Source organism: Adiantum capillus-veneris, chromosome 15 (assembly GCF_014529385.1).
Source record: "Adiantum capillus-veneris isolate H3 chromosome 15, ASM1452938v2, whole genome shotgun sequence".
Classification (NCBI taxonomy): domain Eukaryota; kingdom Viridiplantae; phylum Streptophyta; class Polypodiopsida; order Polypodiales; family Pteridaceae; genus Adiantum; species Adiantum capillus-veneris.
The window spans coordinates 84,174,999-84,190,793 of NC_140945.1; the positions used below are offsets into that span (position 1 = coordinate 84,174,999).

Here is a 15,795-nt window from a genome sequence, read left to right on the forward strand (position 1 = left end):
CGCCCAACTCAAAGTCAAGAAGCAAGAACTTTAGAAGGTTCGAGAAGCACGAGCAACCGAAAAATGGGCCGTCTATCGAGGCGACAAAGCCATCAGTGAGGAATTTCGGGCTCCAAACACTCTCAAGCCACCTTCCCCTTCTCCCCTCCCTTAGTGACATACGTCACAATTTTGTTGTTGTATCCACATTAGCTATGATTTTCCATGTACTCTTCTAGTAAGAGGTCCAACCATGTATGCTTTTTCTGTCCAATGGGTCATATTTGACCTCTGAGGACGATATTTGACCTAAACCGGCTCTCTCTCTCTCTCTCTCTCTCTCTCTCTCTCTCTCTCTCTCTCTCTCGTCAATAGCCACTGGTGAGGGCGAAGGCGACGGTAGTCAAGAGCGGGAGAGGGCGGGGTGTAGCCGACGTGGATTTTTTGGGAGGGGGGATCTTACTAATGGAATAAATAAGTTTGGTAGATTGGTTATCCAAATTCCCTCTTGAAGAACAAGTCTTGAGTTCAAGACTTGTCGCATAGATCTTTGAACTCTCTCTCTCTCTCTCTCTCTCTCTCTCTCTCTCGTGAGTAGCCACTGGTGAGGGCCGAGGGGACGTTAGTTGGGAGAGGGAGAGGGCGGGGTGTAGCCGAGTGGATTTTCGGGGAGGGGGGATCTCACTAATGGAATGAATAATTTTGGTAGATTGGTCATCCAAATTCCCTCTTGAAGAACAGGTCTTGAGTTCAAGACTTGTAGCATAGATCTTTGAGGTCTCTTGGGACAATTCCTACGATGTTAAAAGCAACTCCTCTTCTCTTCTCTCTCTCTCTCTCTCTCTCTCTCTCTCTCTCTCTCTCTCTCTCTCTCTCTAGGTCTTGAGTTCACAACTCGTGGGAGAGATCTATGAGGGTCTCATGGGAATTTTCTTACGACGCTAAAATTTCTCTTCTCATGTGCACAAGGGTGTGTGAGAGAGAGGCAATAGGAAGAGCAAAACAAATTAACATTTCTCACCCCACATGTGGTAGATTGGTTGTCCCGTTTCCCTCTAGAGTAACAGGTCTTAAGTTCTTGACTCGTCGAATAGATCAATGAGGTCTCTTGGAAATATTGTAGCAAGTCTAGATAGATAAATTTATGAGATCTCTTGGGGATGTTCTTACAAAGTTAAAAGATCTCTTATCTTCATCTTTATGGATGGATTTTCTAACCTCACTCTTATCTTATTGCAGACATAGTGAGAACCACAAACAGAATTGCCAATCCATAGGATGAAGCTGACTCGACTAGTGCTGATGGTCGGGAATGACATGCCATATGGGGTGGCCTCTACACCACACACAGCCTGAACATCCCCAAGCATCATCTCGAGGTGGGAGTGATCCTATGGATAGGAAGGGGCACCACCTAGCATAAATGCGGCTAGGACGCAAACATACATGGCCTAGGGTAGCAAACGTGAAATGTCCTCTAGGTAATCAACATGAAATGGTGGTGTGATAACCATTCACGTGTAGAAAAGATGCCTAATCATTAATCATTAGTGTGTGCACAAGAGAGATGCGTGAAGAGCTCGGAACAGGGCACACTGACTGGTGGGAGAGATTGCACATGATGGAGCACGAGTAGGGTGCTGTACAAGAAGCGAAACATCCCGTAATCCTAGGAAACCAAAATCGAGAATGGACTCAAAAGATCAAGACAACATTACACCCTTTATTGGCAATGGAGATACTTACAAGTGATGGTCTTGACGACTACAAACCTGGCTCTTGGCATTAGGGATGTAACGTGGAATACGAGCGCCATATGGTGCATGGCGAGGTTTTGAGTTAGCGGGAGGGTTAGTAGAGGAAAAATAGCAAGACGATGCATTCACCGACGACGTCAATCACCAACATTGGAAGCGATGCCTTCAATCCATGCGTGCTCATGTTGCTTGGTGGAGAGTAGCGACTACTTCATGTGTATAGAGTGGTCGTGATTAGTGACTCGACGTGGTGTGGTGAATCATGGGGGAAAATGGTGATGTTGCCAATGCTAAAATGCCCAAAGCTTGCAACAAAACATGATGCCATTAGCTCGAAAGCATGGGTGCACTACGTGCTTAGTGGTGCTTACAATGTAGAGTGCATGGAGCTAGTATGCTCCTCCTACATTTGAGTGTTCTCTCTTGGGTTTCTCCTTTTCCATGTGTATTCTTCCTTTTGTGCTAAGTGGAGGCCTCTTTATATAGGCTTGAGAAGTGGTCCTTACCCACTGGTCATTGCAAATAACCTCTGGTTGCTGTAGAAGGCCTAGATGCCTCTCTAGTGAGAAAGATAGAAAGAGAGAAGGTAGAGATAGAGAGAGAGGAAAGAGTGGGATGGGTAGAGTTTTTTACAATCCACTAGCCATGGCTAGGTTATTAGGGAAGAGTGAGGTCTTAGGGTATTTACAAGGGTTTTGTCGATGGTTCGGATGGTCGGTGTGAGGTTTTAGTGTTGTCGGAGTCGGTTTTTGTCGTGAGAAGCCGAGATGTCTTGAATTACCTCCTTTCGTTGCTGGCCGGGGTGTGCCTTCGGTGCCACTTCTTGTTTTGGTGTTGGTGACGTGTGAGTTGGCCTCCTTCTTTCCTTTGTTGTTGGTGTCGATAGTTTCCTTTCCTTTTTTTTTTTTGTGAGTGCGTATATGCGTGTATGCATGTATGAGGTGTATGTATAGTTTTGTGTGTGTGTATGCGGGTGAATGTGTGTGTGTAAATGGTGTGTTTACATGAGTGTGTGGGAAACGGGAGTAGGAGGTGGGTTTTTTTTATTAAGTGCATAATATATATGTATATATATATATATATACACGGTTTTACTGCGTAGGGAGATGGGAGCGACGAGCCGCGGCAGCGCTGAAGGGGGGGGTGTGAGGGGTGAGAGTGAGTGAGTGTGTGTGTGTAAGCGCCCTATGGCTGCGCCTATGCGGGCCTATCTGCGCCGACGTCGAGAGCGAGAGAGAGAGAGAGTGTGAGAAAGTGAGCGATGGCGGGCCTGAGAAAGTGAGGGAGAGGGTGACGGGGTTGAGGGAGAAGGGTCATCCCGTGCGCCCTATGGCCTGGTCCGAGAGGACGTGCAAGGGGGGTGAGATGGTGAGGGGGGGTAGGCTAGCTTTCGGCCGTTTAAGCGAGGAAGAGGGGGGGGGGGGGGGGGGGGTTCTTAATGCAGTCAAAGGTGGAATTTATATATAAAAAAAGGATGTATTGTTAGGCTCCCCTTATGGGTTGTTCACACACCGTAAGAGACAACGAGGGAGAGGAAGAAAAAAGAGAAAGAAGATTTGAAATTTTTCTCATGTAAGAAAACGGAGCCTTTTTCAGTGTTTTTCATACAATGTGCTCGAGAGGCACCGCATACCTAGCTAAGTACGATTGGGGGCAAGGGACCGTGGCCCCCCCACTGAGCCGACAATCCCTTGCCTCCAATCGTACGTAGCTAGGTATGCAGTGTCTCCCTCACAGAAGCTCATCATGTTGAGGTAAGTCGGAATGTGGGAATTATTGTGAGAATTTGTCCAAAATTTCTTGCGTGCAATAAGGGCAATGACTTTGTCAATTCGATAGTTGAAAGGTCATCTAGAAGTGCTTTGAAAATTACTCTACGTATAAAGGCCCAACCGTGTCACCATTGACATTGTTAAAACTAGTGTTTGAAGGAATTTAATAAAAAAAAATGCTGGCAATGGGAATTAAGCGGCACAAGCTACTCGCACTTGTTGGCATGTGGATGCAGACTAAGTTTTACAAAGAGGCTATACACTCCTTCAATCAATCCAACAAGGATTAGATTGTCAACAAATTCCATTAAAAGATGAGAAAAGGATTATTAAATTGAGGACTTCTTGAAAAGAAAACAATCGGCCATTTAAAACATGGCAAAACTAAAGTTATAGCTTTGTTTGCAAGATTGCTATTTTGAAAGAAGTTCAAGAGACTTTTGTAAATTTGGGGAAAATTATCCGAGAGATATATGAGGAGTTTTTGAGATTTCAACCCCACGTATTTAATAGACATAATCTAAAGGAGTATGTTGATTTCCTTTCACAGAGCTTCCTTCTGAATATCTTCCAACCTAGATTCAAAGAACAATATTGCTACCATTGAGCTTGGAGTAGAGAGGTTAGCTGTTGAGCTTGTTGTACGAGCGACAACGAGAAAAGGAGAGGAGGCACGTATTATGAGGGCCGGACGTGACTACGGCATCCGCTACAACTGCACTTATTTCTAAAGCCTCTACTCACTGTCTAAAATTTAGTACGAAAGAGTATAAGAACAAGAGTATACGTGACCTTGACCTCAATCGACGAGCCATAAAGACAAGCCGGTAGAGCACTTGAAGCGCCCCCCACCCCCCCAAAAAGCCTCAAGGTGTGGCCTCAAAGCCACTCCATACGAATGTGTGGAGTGGTTGGTTCATGCTCAGAAAATCGGCTGCAGAACTTAAACTAACGAGAGCATAGCAAAACCAGCATGCCCCACATATTTTGACACTTGATTGATGTTTTTTACAAAGGCCTTGAGTAGGCCAAAATTACTGACCCTTTAGGGCTCATATTTCCACAAATAGCAATAAGGGAACATTAAGAACCACAAAATACTCGAACTTCTGTTGTGGCTTACCATAAAACCCGAAGAAATACTTCACAAATGCTTCGCAACAATTATGCCATCATAGTGAAATGAAAGATTCACAACTCTCCTCAAAATATCCTATCTCAACCACTTCCTCCCATTTCACAGTGGTGGAGCTTGCCACGCACGCATAACCTTCCTTTTCTTATGGTCACAGCCATCCCTCCCATTCTGATTCTATCTCAGAGTCTATATCCTCCAGGAAGATCCCATATAGTGAACCACGGATAAACTGTACATTCTCCAAGTGCCTGCCTTTAACCTCAAGATCATAATTGAAAAGATTCCAAGGAAAATTGAGAAAAACAAGCAATTTGCTTGTTCCCGTAGGTGGTCCACACAATGTGGGTGTCCAACTCTGAAGCAGGCTCAAAGCAATCACCATTCAAAAGCTCAACACGGCATAGGTCCAGCAATAACAATCTTAACGTTGCTAAATCTGCATATGTTGTCCAAGAATCCTGACCAGCATCATATCGAAGAACTTGCAATCTCCGAATAGAGTCTGCCTGCCTCTCAGAAATACTATAAAGCTCCTCTTCAAATGCTGATGGTGAACATGCGCTCTTCTCGAGAAGCACCCTCAAATTGTTATGGTTCCACGCTTCCATAGATCTGCCATCATGTCGTAAACAAGAACCGCTTCTTTCTCCTCTCCGCTTTCTGATTCTTGGTCCAAAACTGATCCTTTAGCTAAAAGCGGAGGTAGGTAGATCTAGCCATAAAAATCGATGGCATTTCTACAGTAAGGGGAAGGGACAACAACCTCCTTCCAAGTCCAATCCCCACATCCGATATTCATTTTCAGCAGAGAATCGGGCTCTTCGTCGAGTTCTCTGAAACACACATAAACCATACCAGAGCTTGCAATTAGTCTTGCTTCAGGTAGTACACATGATGGAGGGATGTGTTCAAAGGGTGGAAGGCGCCTGAATTGCCTGTGCATCAGAAACTGGTCAATCTTCCTCCAATCCTTTTCCATGCAGTTCCTCAACCGTTCAACAGCGTAGTATGCCGCACCCTGCTTTTCATCACCCTCACGCTCCCTTGTGATGAAGACCTGCGTGTCGGTTGTGCATACCAGGAAGAGGCCTTTGAGAAGAGGGAGCTGATGCTGGCGGGTTTTGAGCTCAAGCTCTGCAGTCCCCTTCGTCTTGCAGGTGTCGATAAGGGCTTTCCAGGACTTGGAGATGACTCTGCAAACAGGACGGGTATACCATGGCAAATGCGGAAGAACATGGAAAAGCACTACCTCGTCTGGAAGCCAACCAATGAGACCATCTCTCGCTTCTGGGTGTGCGTGTGGGTGCATGCTGCTGGACTAAGCTTTCAAAGCAGAAGAAAGAGAATCTATGCCCGGCCAGTTCGTGGGCTTCTTACTATAAAGGCAACTGAGACCGTCCACTCTTTCCCAACACTCACTTAGGGTGCGGACATGCGCATGTTTTCAGCGTCCAGCCGGTGAAGATTCTGCACTTGGCAAACGACTCCTATCATCGGTGACCAGGACATTAGTGGGAGGCCCTAGCCGGTGGGCTGCTCACAAACTGGATTTTGCTTGTATCAATTAATGCAAGCGTACTTTCGGTTGCACAACACACCCTGTTGAGGCTGCAAGCATCAACACTTTTGGCTGTTCACTATCTACAACCATCACAGTTGCTATTTTGGTTGGCAATTGGAGCTACATGTGCATGATTAACAGTTCTTTGGTCCAATTGAGATTTAGCAACCCAAACGGCCGGCACTGGTGCATGTGCGCAAGTTCTCTCTCTCTCTCTCTCTCTCTCTCTCTCTCTCTCTCACACACACACAAGGGCAGTAAACTATGGATAAGCGAAGCCTTGACCCTCGCCCAACTCAAAGTCAAGAAGCAAGAACTTCAAAAGGTTCGAGAAGCACGAGCGATCGGAAAATGGGCCGTCTATCGAGGCGACAAAGCCATCATTGAGGAATTTCGGGCTCCAAACACTCCCAAGCCAACTTCCCCTTCTCCCCTCCCTTAGTGACATATGTCACAATTTTGTTGTTGTATCCACATTAGCTATGATTTTCCATGTACTCTTCTAGTAAGAGGTCCAACCATGTATGCTTTTTCGATCCCATGGGTCATATTTGACCTCTGAGGACGATAATGGAATCTCTCTCTCTCTCTCTCTCTCTCTCTCTCTCTCTCTCTCTCTCTCTCTCTCTCTCGTCAGTAGCCACTGGTGAGGGCGGAGGGGATGGTAGTCAAGAGCGGGAGAGGGCGGGGTATAGCCAACGTGGATTTTCAGGGAGGGGGGATCTCAATAATGGAGGAAATAAGTTTGGTAGATTGGTTATCCACATTGCCTCTTGAAGAACAGGTCTTGAGTTCAAGACTTGTGGAATAGATCTTTGAACTCTCTCTCTCTCTCTCTCTCTCTCTCTCTCTCTCTCTCTCTCGTGAGTAGCCACTGGTGGGGGCAAAGGGGACAATTGTTCGGAGAGGGAGAGGGCGGGGTGTAGCCGAGTGGATTTTCGGGGAGGGGGGATCTCACTAATGGGATTAATAATTTTGGTAGATTGGTTATCCAAATTCCCTCTTGAAGAACAGGTCTTGCGTTCAAGACTTGTAGCATAGATCTTTGAGGTCTCTTGGGACAGTTCCTACGATGTTAAAAGCAACTCCTCTTCTCTTCTCTCTCTCTCTCTCTCTCTCTCTCTCTCTCTCTCTCTCTCAACAGGTCTTGAGTTCACGACTCGTGGGAGAGATCTATGCATTAGGGCCAATTTGGATGAAAAAAGGGTTGTTTAGGGTTTCTCTATTCTTGATCTAAGGGTCAAGGAGGAGCCACGTGTACAAAAGTATGGCACTTTTGTACACGTGTCAAGATCTCCTTCACTTGCTTTTGGAACATTTTGCACTATTTTAGCCATGATTTTTGCATATGAGCTCCAAATAGTGAGCTAAAATGGTCCACAGGTGGCGCTTGATGAGCTCTATCCAATGAGTACCCATGTTGAATAGTTTTGGTAATATCTTCATGGTATTTTTTAGGTTGCCCCCATTTAGATCCTTACACAACCCTTTTTTCATCCAAATTGGCCCTAAGGGTCTCCTGGGAATTTTCTTACGATGCTAAAATTTCTCTTCTCATGCGCACAAGGGTGTGTGAGAGAGAGATAATAAGAAGAGGAAAACAGATTGAAGGTCTTATATCTCACTCTCAATGAGTGGAAAAAAATGCGATTGTTAACAGTATAGTGAGATTTTGACCTAGTCATTTTTGACCCCAAATGCATCTAAATGCTTAGCAATGATGCCGTAATACCCCGCCTATACTTACTTTGTGATTTCCTAGCTTAAATTCGTACTTATGGTGAAATTAAGGCCGTGGGTCGGTGACGTCAAATGCTACGATTCATCATGATATGTTTACGTCAATGCGTAAAGCTCTTTCTTGTGGTTGCAATGCAATAGACGGCACTGCAGTGTGACAACCAACAAGGGAGATAGAAGCAGGAGAAGGAGAGAAGAGAGCGTCGTAAGCTCATGCTGTGTATTTCTTATCCAAAAACTTAATAATAACTTTACAAAATTGGCTTTTATACCCTAGCCAAGGTTTCTTAGGTCAAAAACTAATCATCTGGGAGCTTTAACCAAGGATAAACTGATAGAATCTGGAAGCTTATAGCTCCGGCTCATAAATTACAATATCCACTCGTCAAATAGGAGTCACAATATTCCCGATTTATCAAAAGAATAAGTGTTTTTACAATGAAGCTCCCGAAAAATGTTACATGAGTTAGCTTGCTGCTAACATTCTCCCCCTCCTTGACTGTGTCGTCCCTTGACACAGTTTCATGGACTGAAGTAATCTTCGGGTTGATGGCTGGCGAGGCGGTCTTTAAGTGCTTGAAGTGCTTTTTGATACTGGATGCGCCGTTCTTTCTCAAGGACTTGCAAAAACTAAATCGTAACTTTATTATTTAGTTCTATGGTTGAATATCCGACGAACCTTGCAGTTAAATTGCTGATCACTGGTCCAAAAAGCTTTGTAGCCTTGTAGTTAAATTGCTGATCACTGGTCCAAAAAGCTTTGTACGCCATGTGAAGAACCCGGTGTAAAGCTTCTTCGAATGCCAACATATTGCTCGATGGCAAGAATATGCTTCTGGCATAGAAGTCGTAAAGTAATTCTTCTAAAGGTTGCCCACTTAAATCATAGCATAATCCTTGGTTACCTTCTAAAAAGGACATCCATGGGTCTCTGCTTCTTTAGGCTCATGAAAAACTTGTATACATGTGAGTAGCATTTTGCAGGTTTTCAATAGCATTGGACACGAGAGGTCAGGGAGGCTCTTGAAGAAGTTCATGGCGCCCGTTAGGGTTTTCACCATTTATTCTTCAGTTGTTGATCCTTGCTCTGGAGCTGGCAGTTTCGGGTAGTTAAGCCAAGTCAGCCTTTTCTTTTTTAGTGCTTCATGTGCTTGCCATGTTCTTACCCTTGGTACATGACAGAATGTTGGGTCCTTTTGAATTGATGTCGGTGCCCTTGTAAAAAATATGAGATACCTTGAGTTTTTGTTGAGCCAATTTTTTCTCCATGTGAAGTGGAGAGCATCTGACCCCTGTTCTTGCATATCCTTGTAGAGTCTTTCTTTTACTTGCAACAACTCCACCTTTATCAAAGGATATGGCAGCGACTGTTGATGCCATTGAGAATTGATTTAATTGGGAGTGAGCTGAGTTACATTGACAGAGTGAAGGACTCTCAACTCCCAATCCATAGCCGCTTTCCATTCAGCATCCACTTCTTGAACAATCTGCTCTTTAAGTGCATCTTCTTCAGCTTTAAAGATCTGGACCATTGGCACTTGTTCCTCGTCTATGATTGGTACCTGGAATTGAAAACTTTATGTCTGTCCTTCACTTGGTTGTGTTTCTATTTTTGCAAAGGAGGTTGATGGCATCTCTAGATTCGGCTATTCAGATGTACATGCCTCCTCCTGAGTTTCCACATTCCCTTCCCTCAGCAATTGATTGGCTTTCTTTAATTCTTCTATCTCTTTAAGCAACTGCTCTTCCCTTTGCATGTGCACTAGGGCGAGGTCCCTTCTTTGTTCTTGTTTCAGCTTCAACTCAAGTTCCAATTCTTTGTTTTTCTTTTATAAAGTTTTGTAAACTTTATTAGTCCCCTTGAGTGAAGCTACTGCTGGGTTTTCTCTTATTTGCTTTAGAAATGTTGCTTGGTCATTGATTCTCTGCTCTGAGTATTGCAAAGAAGCATTTTCTACATTCAATTGTACCTGGAGCTTTTGTACTAACTAAGTAGTGCTCATAAGTTCAATTGTCATTTTAGTCAGCTGCTGGTCCTTTCTTTTACAGGCATCCGATAACTTTGTGAGGAGTTCCTCTAATTCTTCCATCTCTTTTTCTTGCTTTTCCTTGACATTTTGGTGTTGTTCTGCTTCGTTCTTGAGCTCTTTGATTTCAATACATTCATTCGGTCTTCAAGCTCGCCTTGGAGTGCATCAATCACATGTTCAAGTTCTCGAGCTTTAGCACTGAGGCTTAGAGCTGCTGTTCGCATTTTCTCAGTCATCAGGTGCATCTGCTTTGCATATTCATTGACTTGGGTGATAACTTCATCCTTTGTTTCCCACTCTTTGGATTTTGCTTAATGCTCTTTGGAAGGTCCAGCCTCATCTTTGGTTGTTTCTTTTGGCTGTTCTTGATTGGCTTCCTTCTCTTTTGGCTGTTCTTGATTGGCTTCCTTCTCTTTCTTTAACCCATCTCCTTTTATTTCGGAAGAAAAATAATCTAAGATGTTGTCAGGAGGATCAATGCTGGTAAACAAAGTCCTAGAACTATTAGATGTTATGTTGTAAGTATTTGAGGGTAGGTTCAAGACCAACCAAACTCTAGAGCAATGATGGATGACTTACCCTCATCTTGAGTCAAGAAGTAGAGCCTAGAGATGTGCAAAAAATTGATGGAGACTGCATGTGCATTAATGGAACCTACACTATCTAGCCCACCTTACAAAACAAAACAACAAAGAGTTTAATTTGAAACTCCGAATGCAGAGGTTGTTAAAATATCTCCTCAAAAAAATGTCAAACCAAAACAAGAACCACAACCACAAAATGGTATTTAAGTAAAAATTGCAAACCAACAAACGATAACTTGGAGATTTCAATTCGAAGACCAAGTAGTTGCCAACACCACTGATGATACAAGATCACAATTTGTGGCACATATCCTAGAGGTAGAAGAGCCATGGCCAAGTGTATTATGGGAAGTGATTAACAATGAAAAAGAAGGTAGTGCATAGTTTAATTCTGCATCTATCACTGAGATCAACATGGATCACGAGTTATACCCAAGAGATATAAACTCTCTATAAAGAGATGTGGAAATTGAAGCATTTGAAGAGAGCAAACCACACTCTCTACGGACTCTACCGTCATACATGGGAGAACATGAAGCCAAATCTCAGGTTAGAGTAGTACTATCTTAGTGGAAAGCCACACCAAATATGATGGATACTAAAATCTTACACAAATTGTTGTATACTTCTATACGATGCATGATTACTTGCAGATGGATATGGGAGAAAGACCTATGGGTATGCTGTAACAAATAGTTGTAAATGAAGGAGTACGAGCGGAAGTGTGATGCGAGAGAGAGTGCGATAAGAAGAGCACGACGATATGGTGAACTCGCTCTACTGTAATGTGTAGAGCATAGTGAGTTCTTACTAGGTTTTTACAAAAGAATATGTGTACATACCTGGCGGCCTGCCCACTTACCTGGGCGACCACATTGGGCTTTATACCCCAACAACCTCCCACTTAAAGTCCAATGTGGTACTTTAAGTGTGAGAGAAGCTACAATACAAGCTAATATACAAGAGATGTAGAGAAGTGATGTACTACCCTACACCTCACTGCTTGCGAAAATGCGCAAAGCTCTCTGAGGGAAGTCCTTTTGTAAGTAGATCAGCAGGATTTTCTGTGGTGTGAAATTTGACAAGCTGAAGTTGCTTATCCTCCAGCATTTCCCTGATGAAATGATAATTCACATCCACATGCTTTGTCTTTGAGTGATAAACTGGATTGCGAGCCAATTGTATAGCACTTTGACTATCACAATATAACACAGGCATCTCTTCTTTGATTCCCAAATCTGTTACTAGTTGATTAAGCCAAATTGATTCTTTGCATGCCTCTAATGCTGCAACATATTCAGCCTCTGTAGTAGACTGAGTAACACAATCTTGTAATCTAGAACGCCATGAGACTGCTCCACCAGCCAATGTAAAGACATACCCTGACGTAGACCTTCGGTTTTCTAAGTCACCTGCATAATCTGAGTCTGTAAAACCCTTTACACTTAGCTCTTGACTCCCATAGCAGATACGCATACTCTTTGTAGCTTTCAGGTATCTCAATATTCCTTTCACTGCCTCCCAATGTTTCTTGCCTGGGTTTGACATGTATCGACTTACTACTCCCACTGCAAATGCAATGTCTGGGCGAGTAGCAATCATTGCATACATTAAACTACCCACTGCAGACGCATATGGAATCTTATCCATTTCAACCTGTTCTTCCTCAGACACAGGACAATATTGTTTGCTAAGTTTCACATATGGTGGCAATGGAACACTCAATGCCTTTCCCTTCTCCATATTGAAACGTTGCAAAACCTTGTCATTATACTCTGTTTGAGATAACCAAATCAACTTCTTTGATCTGTCTCTCTCAATGCGCATACCAAGTATATGACTTGCCTCACCCATGTCTTTCATGTCAAACGATTTTTCCATCTTTGACTTCAAAGCTGAAATTTCTTCCAAGTGCTTGCCAGCAATCAACATGTCATCCACATACAAAATAAGGATCAGCCAACTGCCATCCTTAGCCTTCTTTGTATATAGACAATGATCGAACTCACTACGTTTGTAGCCTTGAGAAAGCATAAACTTGTGGAACTTATGGTACCATGCCTCGGTGATTGTTTTAAGCCATAAAGACTCTTTAGCAACTGGCATACCAAATCTTCCTGCCCTTCTCAACAAACCCTTATGGCTGCTGCATGTAAATTTCCACATCTAAATCACCATGCAAGAACGCTGTCTTGACATCCATTTGGTGCAACACCAAATCTAATATGGCAACCAATGCAAGAAAGCATCTCAATGTAGTCATCTTGACCACCGGAGAGAAGACTTCATCAAAGTCAATGCCTTGTTCTTGCTTAAAGCCCTTGGCAACAAGCCTTGCTTTGTACTTTGGCTGACTATCATGAGCGGTGATCTTATACCTGTAAACCCATTTACAAGGTAGAGCCTTTTTGCCCTGTGGTAATTTAACTAGCTTCCATGTCTGGTTTTTATGCAGAGCTGTCATCTCTGACTGCATGGCCAATTGCCAATTCCCAGAGTCCTTCATTTGCACTGCTTCCTTGTAACATGAAGGCTCATTGCAATCATTCAACATGAGATAGTTCATAGATGGAACAAACCTATCAGGAGGTCGCGTGATACGTCCAGATCTACGCACAATAGGTGGCTCAGGCTCAGCCACAACCTGTGGTTCCAATCTATCCTGTCCTTGCTCCTCTTGAGACCTGACATTTTGTCTTGCACGTGCAGGTCCATCTTCTTGGAAGACAACTCTTCTAATCTCCTCAACCCTCTCTGGTTTAGAATGATATTTGGATTCATTAAAGTGAACATCATTGCTGTGGACAACCTTTCTGGATTCGGGATCCCAAAGTCTGTACCCCATCTCACCAGAATTACCATAGCCTAGAAAGATGCACTTTCTACTCTTTGGCTCAAGTTTGTTCCTAAATTCCTTTGGAACGTGAGTATATGCCTCACAGCCAAAGACTCTGAGATGCTTGTATGAGGGCATTTTGCCTGAACATACCATCTCTGGCACTGAATCCTTCTACAAAACCTTGCTAGGAGATCTATTTACAAGATGAACAGCTGTTGATACAGCTTCAGTCCAAAACCCATTTGGCAGCTGTGCATTAGACAACATACTTCTGACCTTCTCTTGTATGGTCCTATTCATCCTCTCAGCAACACCATTTTGAGGAGGATTGTAAGGAGCAGTAAGTTCACGTTTTATACCTTTTGACTCACAAAAGTCCTGAAAGGCCTTTGAAACATACTCTCCACCATTGTCAGTGCGTAAGCATTTAAGCTTCTTGCCACTCTGATTCTCCACAAGTGTCAAAAACGTTTTGAAAACACTAAACGCTTCATCCTTGTGCTTGAGAAAGTAAACCCATACTTTCCTCGAGTAATCATCTATAAATGTCATAAAGTAAGAAGCTCCCCCTAGAGATAGGTTAGGCATAGGTCCACACAAATCACTATGAACAAGTGCCAACTGTGTATCTCTTCTACTACTTCTATGCTTATGTGGCTGCTATGTTTGCTTACCATACAGACAATGTTCACAGAATTCAAAATCATTAAATGAAAAGCTAGGCAAATAACCAGAACGAGACAAGATTTCCATTCCCTTCTTGGACATATGTCCTAACCGGCTATGCCACAAAGAAACATTCGGCTACTCGGTTACATTGATTACATTTTTAGAGACATTTGATACATAAATCATGTGAAGTCCTCCAGACTTTAGTCCATGTGCTACTGCCATAGAACCCTTGGATATCTTCCACATGTTCTGTCCAAAAGTGGTGACGTAGCCAGCATCATCAAGTAAACCTGTGCTGATCAAGCTCTTTGTAATTGCGGGAACATGTCTCACATTCTTCAGCGTGAAAGAAGAGCCATTCTGAAACTTCAATTGAACATCTCCAACACCTAAGATCTCACATGTCTGCCCATTGCCTAGCCGAACATCATCTTTAGTGGTCACATAAGAGGTAAACCACTCCTTGTTTGGAGACACATGAAGTGATGCCCCTGAGTCTATAATCCAGTCACTCAGTGCATTTCCATCAGATGCTGTAAGAAGAGCTGAGTCCATTGTATTCTTCAAGAAGTAGATGTCTCCTGACACTAGACTGTCATCCTCTGCAACAGTGTTTGTCACATTTATTTCTTGAATCTTCACTGAGGACTTGTTCTTCTCACCATGGTCTTCAACTTTCTCTTTGCCTTTTTTTGCTTTCCATTCTCTGCAGTCTCTTTTCATGTGACCCTTCTTGCCACAATGGTAGCATTCTATGTCACTCTTGCCTTTAGCACTGCGGGACTTGCTACGAGACTGATTCCTCTTTCCACCTTTGTACTTTTCTTTGGTCCTTCCCCTGACAACTAAGGCTGTTCCTTTGCCTTTGTCCATTGTCTTTCTATTGGTTTCTTCAGTAAGCAGACTTCCTTCTACACCTGCTATGTTCAAACCATCTGGAGGTGCAGAATTACTCAAAGCTGTGCGAAAAGTGTCCCAACTTTCTGGCAATGTGATCAACAGGAACATAGCTCTAACAGGTTCATCAAACTTGACACCTTGAGCTGACAATTGACTGTAGACTGTGGTGAATTCATTCATATGATTGGACATAGGTGTCCCTTCTTTCATCTTGAAGTCAACAAGCTTCTTAAGCCAGTATACCTGTGAAGCTGCACTCTGCTTCTCATAAAGATCACTCAGCTTTAACCATGCTTGATAAGCCGACATCTCGTCTGCTACATTGAAGTAAACGCTTTCTGCCAAAGTCAGCATAATGGTAGAAAGTGCCAATTCATCCATTTCGCTCCATTCATCTTCGTCCATATCTTCTGGTTTTATCCCCTTGAGATTTATAGGTTTTATCTGCTTCTTTTGTACCAACACGTGCCAAATATGCTTCTTCCACAATGGGAAATTGGTTCCATCCAGCTTCTTGATATTGTAAAGAGCGGTGTCCTGTGATCCAGCCATAGCTACGCTTCACAGTAGTTTACTTTCCTGGGAAAAATTCGGCAGAGTTTCCCCTGTAAAGTGGCCTCTGAACCAATATCAACCTGTCAAATGAACCAAGAAAGCTTCACATTCTGCATAAATTTTGGCAGAGTCTCCTTTGTAAAATGGCTCTGGTGTACTCAAAAAACAGACCAAAAAACAACTCAAAAAACCACTGTCTCTCTAACACTGTAAGCTGTGGGTAAACCTGTCCTGCACCTGTACTGTCTCTCACTGTGCTGTAAGCATA

General features: G+C 43.3%; 1 pseudogene; it reads right to left on the reverse strand.

Moving 5' to 3' along the window:
• Positions 1-3,936: 3,936 nt before the first annotated feature.
• LOC147440990 (uncharacterized) lies at positions 3,937-6,020 on the reverse strand (annotated as a pseudogene).
• Positions 6,021-15,795: the final 9,775 nt, after the last annotated feature.